The following is a 6,000-nucleotide window of genomic DNA, read 5'->3' as shown; positions in this document are numbered from 1 at the left end:
AAATGTGTGATAAGGAAATAAGACACTGTAATTGTTATGAAAATATTTTATAAAAAATTTTCCAGGTGTGTAAAATCAGAGAAAGCGCCATTTCTGCATTGTTTCTGATAAACTTCTGAACATCTGGCTACTGACTACGTATTTACGCTCGGTGGAATGATGACACGAGCGTAGCTCAGCTCGTAGGAATCTGGCAGCAGGTCCCAGCTTCAGAGTTTCACACAAAATGTTTGTAAAAAAGGATCTGATAAAGACGACTGTTTGTGTGATTGAGTGTCTTTTTAAATTAAAAGAGAAAATTGTGACGTTACTGAAAAACAATGTGTTATTCTTTATATTGTCTTATTATTAGTGTTTTACATTTACTAACATCTTCACATAAGAAAATTCCTTACCTATTTATTGATTTAATTTTATTTATTCATTTTTTTATTTATCTTTCTCTTAGCCATCAGATTTCTTTCTTTCTTTCTTTTCTACTTGTATAGAGTATATATAAGTACATCAATTTATTTCTTTTTTTTCCATTTAATGTTTTACTTTATTTGAAGTCAGACATAATTGTGTTTAAAAGATGTCACACAGAACTGGTCTTCCTTTGTACTGCTAAAATATTCTTCGAAAAGATAAATTCTAAGATTATTATTGACGTTGTATTAAACCTGGCCTTGGGGCGCTCACCTGCGCTTTCATATGGAGGCAGTCCGTGCTCTTAATATCTCACTAAACAATAGATCAGAAGTAGGTGAGTCAAAATCCCTTATATAATTTATATAAAATCGAAATGTAAATATAATTTAATTGATAGAGTTTACGTTTGTAGAATTTCTTCTAATGAATAAACACCAAATACACACCATGACCACAATAACAGATTTATTTTTATACCTCTGATTTCGATAAAATAGGATTGGGACTTTCCTAACAAACAAACAAACAAACAAACACTTCTACTAGTAATAATAATAATAATAATAACAATAATAATAATAATAATAATAATTTATTGTAAATAACCTAAATTTGATATTAATAATTAGTTATGATGTAATAATGACAAACAGAACACTAATATTAATAACTATTTTCGTGCTCTACTGCCTGTTCATGTCGTTGTTTTTGATACAGTAAACGACACTGTGTTTAGTTTCTCAGACTAATACTATTGGAATTAGTAGCAAGGGCTGTGTGTGTGTGTGTGTGTGTGTGTGTGTGTGTGTGTGTGTGTGTGTGTGTGTGAGAGTTCTCTGAAGGCCTTTCTCACAGGAGAACACTCGCCATAGCTGCAGTCCTCTGGGAGAATGTTGTAAGGTCAAATCAGTACAAACACATAGCACTGTGTGTGTGTGTGTGTGTGTGTGTGAGAGAGAGAGAGACAGAAAGTGAGATCACATACACAGTCCAGTCCAACACTCTGAGTGCACGATCATGAGCTGTTTATTTTCTCATTTATCAAACACGAATCCAGCAGCCGTGAATCTGCCTTACAGAAGAATCTATTATTTATTCAACACTGAGTCAGATTCAGTGTTTATCTGCGTGAGGATTCAGATTCAGTGTTTATCTGCGTGAGGATTCAGATTCAGTGTTTATCTGCGTGAGGATTCAGATTCAGTGTTTATCTGCGTGAGGATTCAGATTCAGTGTTTATCTGCGCGAGGATTCAGTGTTTATCTGCGTGTGTGAGGATTCAGTGTTTATCTGCGTGAGGATTCAGTGTTTATCTGCGTGAGGATTCAGTGTTTATCCGCGCGAGGATTCAGTGTTTATCCGCGCGAGGATTCAGTGTTTATCCGCGCGAGGATTCAGTGTTTATCCACGCGAGGATTCAGTGTTTATCCGCGTGAGGATTCAGTGTTTATCTTCATGAGGATTCAGTGTTTATCTGCGTGAGGATTCAGTGTTTATCTTCATGAGGATTCAGTGTTTATCTGCGTGAGGATTCAGATTCAGTGTTTATCTGCGTGAGGATTCAGTGTTTATCTACGTGAGGATTCAGTGTTTATCTGTGCGAGGATTCAGTGTTTATCTGCGTGAGGATTCAGTGTTTATCCGCGCGAGGATTCAGTGTTTATCCGCGCGAGGATTCAGTGTTTATCCGCGTGAGGATTCAGTGTTTATCTTCATGAGGATTCAGTGTTTATCTGCGTGAGGATTCAGTGTTTATCTTCATGAGGATTCAGTGTTTATCTGCGTGAGGATTCAGATTCAGTGTTTATCTGCGTGAGGATTCAGTGTTTATCTGCGTGAGGATTCAGTGTTTATCTACGTGAGGATTCAGTGTTTATCTGTGCGAGGATTCAGTGTTTATCTGTGCGAGGATTCAGTGTTTATCTGCGTGAGGATTCAGATTCAGTGTTTATCTGTGCGAGGATTCAGTGTTTATCTGCATGAGGATCTGAACGCAAAATCTTATATGGATCTTCTCTAGTTCCTGTTCAGCCATCATTTAAAAAAAAAAAGTGAATCATGACAGACATTACGGCTTTTAATTCATTTAAATTCTGTTTCATTTCAAAGAATTATTTCTTATTTCCTTAGGACAATTATCACTTGATGACTTTTTAAAATTATTATAACTATTATTGTTATTATTATTGAATAGTATTTTATTATTAGCTGTTTTTGATACGTTTATATATTTTGTTTTACGCTATGTACTTCTGTTTCTTTATGAGAAGCCTTTTTAAAGGTGCTATATAAAAAAGTTTTATTATTATTATTATTATTATTATTATTGTTACTACAGCTTAATGAATCTATTTTTGTAAATAAGTTTCCGACTCGTTTGACTGATTCAGTTTGCAGATTGACATCCGGAAACACGTCGGTGGTCAAACAGGTTTTATCTCATCACTGTTGTGCGTGATTTAATGACGAGCTCAAATATCATTTCTATTTTTATAATATTTACAAAAACCAAAAATTTGTCTGAGACTATTAAAGCTAAGTGTTGAGCAAAAATTTATGATAAATTAAGTTTATGCCTGTTTATGTTTTATTTGTGTCACTGAAGAAAGCGACACAATTTTTAATTTGTTAAAACTGTTTTATGGGTACGAATGCATGGTGTATCATAAAAACCGAAAAAAAACCCTATCTTCGGTTAGGAACATTGAGGGCCGGGTCATGGTGGTGTCACAGGGATAGGTTAAGAGTTTCAAGGTCAAAGGTCGAACGAGAGCGAGTCTGAGTGAGTGAAGGAGACAGTGACGTGAAGACGTGAGGGACAGAGTGAGTCTGAGTGAGTGAAGGAGACAGTGACGTGGTGATGAGAGGGACAGAGTGAGTCTGAGTGAGTGAAGGAGACAGTGATGTGGATGACGTGAGGGACAGAGTGAGTCTGAGTGAGAACAGGAGACGGTGACGTGAAGACGTGAGGGACAGAGTGAGTCTGAGTGAGTGAAGGAGACAGTGACGTGAAGACGTGAGGGACAGAGTGAGTCTGAGTGAGTGAAGGAGACAGTGACGTGGTGATGAGAGGGACAGAGCGAGTCTGAGTGAGAACAGGAGACGGTGACGTGAAGACGTGAGGGACAGAGTGAGTCTGAGTGAGTGAAGGAGACAGTGACGTGAAGACGTGAGGGACAGAGTGAGTCTGAGTGAGAACAGGAGACGGTGATGTGGATGACGTGAGGGACAGAGTGAGTCTGAGTGAGTGAAGGAGACAGTGATGTGGATGACGTGAGGGACAGAGCGAGTCTGAGTGAGTGAAGGAGACAGTGACGTGAAGACGTGAGGGACAGAGCGAGTCTGAGTGAGAACAGGAGAGTGAAGGAGACAGTGACGTGAAGACGTGAGGGACAGAGCGAGTCTGAGTGAGAACAGGAGACGGTGACATGAAGACGTGACGAGTCAGGACAGGATCTTGATGTGGCAGGAGTGATCAGGAATGTGGTGAGTGAATGTGGTGAGTGAATGTGGTGAGTGAATGTGGTGAGTGAATGTGGTGTGATCGTATCAGACAGGATGTTGTGTCGTTCTTTATGCTCCAATCACAGAGCGACATTCCGCCTGTTTCCCCTCAGGTCATGTGGGTTCTTTAATAAGAGAACAGGAACACTGCTGTTACTCCTTTACTGTACTGTAAAGTGATGAGTGTTATTCTTTCTTTTTTTTTGTTTCATTCTTCATTTTTTAACGACATTTCCTACTTCTACGTTTTTCTTGTGTTTTTCTTTTCTTTCTGTTCTTTCTTTTTCTGATTTGGAACTTTGTATTGTTGTGACTTTGGCCGGATAAAATCTTCTACCAAAAGCTGAAGTGAATAAATGTGGATGGTGGATGAAGTTCTCAAAGCCAGAAGTTTGATGAGGAATGTGATCTGCTACGGTTTTATTAACCTTACATCATGCATTGGGAAACTCCCGCCAGTGATGATGTAATGGGTTGGAAAACAAAAACGAGGTTAAAGTGGCTCTTTTTAGTTCCAGTGCCAGTGTTTCTGTGAGTGTAAAGGGAGGAGTGTGTAATGGATGTGTTTGATTTTCTAATGTTCCTCAGTTCATGAGTTTTTGTCTCTCTGTATGGAGATGTTTTTACATTATGATGAACTGCTAAAGTTCTGAGTGATTCCTCTAAACAAATTCACTTTAAACAATCCTGTTCTAGTATTTTCTCTATCTTTTTTGTTGTGTCAGTAAATAAACGTAAGTAAATATTTGATTCTGACAATAAAAGATGATAAAAGTTCAGTCTGAATGGGAATTAAATCCTCCTCCTGAACACAAGGCGCTTGGAATCAGTTTAACAAAAGCAAGTCAAAGAGAGATTTCCTTTAAGAACCTCCGGAAAATTTCTGGAATGTAATTGAGGTCAGGGATCAGAAAGGGATATCCCACCGAGAGAGAGAGAGAGGAAAAAAGAGAGAGAGAGAGAGAGAGAGAGAGGAAAAAAGAGAGAGAGAGAGAGAGAGAAAGACAAGACCCTCCTTAACACTACTGCATTTTGCTAGCAAATTAATAATGTTTTTAAATGAATTAATTACAGTTTTCAATCATTATTATTACCTGCCCTTTCATCACGTTTTTCAACACCGTCTCCACATCTCATTAACAATTTCTACATTTTTAAAGTAATAAAGCCTTATAAACAATAAACACACTATGTTTCTGCAAGCAGCGATTATAAGGGGTCCAGGCACTGTGAGATGAAGGTGCTCGAAAATGAAAGTATTTTTTGTTCCATGATGAAACTGTGATTCGTGTGAAGAATGTTTTCATGGAAGAGTATCTTTAAATAATGTTTCTCTGATAGTTCGGTATTCCTCAGAATGTCTGAGTAATGAAGCCATTTATAGAAGTGAAGCATAGCTTGTATGTGAAACAACAGTGTGTGTGTGTAAGTGTGAGAGAGTGTTAAATTTCTCAGCTCTCTCAGTCTACATGTGAACGATTTTTCTGTTACGAAAGCAGTGAGATTAATTAGCGAGATCAGGACCTGTTCTCCGTGGGGTCCTCACGCACCTGGAACCCACTCGAGCATCCCTAAACTGGTGTGCCGTGACCTTTGACCCCTGAACAAGTCTCCTTCTTGTACTCCAGAGGTCTGATTTCTCTAATTGGATGTTTTGTTCTTCACTGGTTCCGTTGAAGAGGAAACAGGATCCGGTAGCCATAGCAACAGAAAGGAAGTGGGTTGCTAAGAGACACGCACTTTAAGAGAAGAAGTTTTGATACACCTAATGTGTTTTAGCGATCGATAAACAAGCGCTGTAGAGTTTAAGCTCTTTTGTGTTTGATTTATTAAAGCGTGAGAACGTCTGTCGTGCAGCGATCGCAGCGTTTCTGTGCGATGAAGTTTCTCCGTTCTGTATCTGAAGGTTGTGTAGCGTTATTATTAGAAAGCAAAGACAATGGACTGAACCACTGCAGAGAGGAAACGGGGGGAGTCGAGGCTAAAATCTCTGGGTCGTGTTAAAGGTAAAACTGCTCGGTTTTGCAGTATGCAGTGAAAGTTTGAGGTAAAGATGTTTACATGATGTTCAAATCAACCATAAAG

General features: G+C 38.5%; 1 protein-coding gene across 2 annotated transcripts in view; it reads left to right on the top strand.

Annotated features, from left to right (window-relative positions):
• Nucleotides 1–6,000, top strand: part of rbms2a (RNA binding motif, single stranded interacting protein 2a) — a 46,447-nt gene that overhangs the window by 7,041 nt on the left and 33,406 nt on the right. The window lies entirely within an intron of this gene.

This window comes from Pangasianodon hypophthalmus, chromosome 20 (genome assembly GCF_027358585.1).
Source record: "Pangasianodon hypophthalmus isolate fPanHyp1 chromosome 20, fPanHyp1.pri, whole genome shotgun sequence".
Taxonomy (NCBI): domain Eukaryota; kingdom Metazoa; phylum Chordata; class Actinopteri; order Siluriformes; family Pangasiidae; genus Pangasianodon; species Pangasianodon hypophthalmus.
This window is presented reverse-complemented; position numbering and strand designations above follow the sequence as displayed.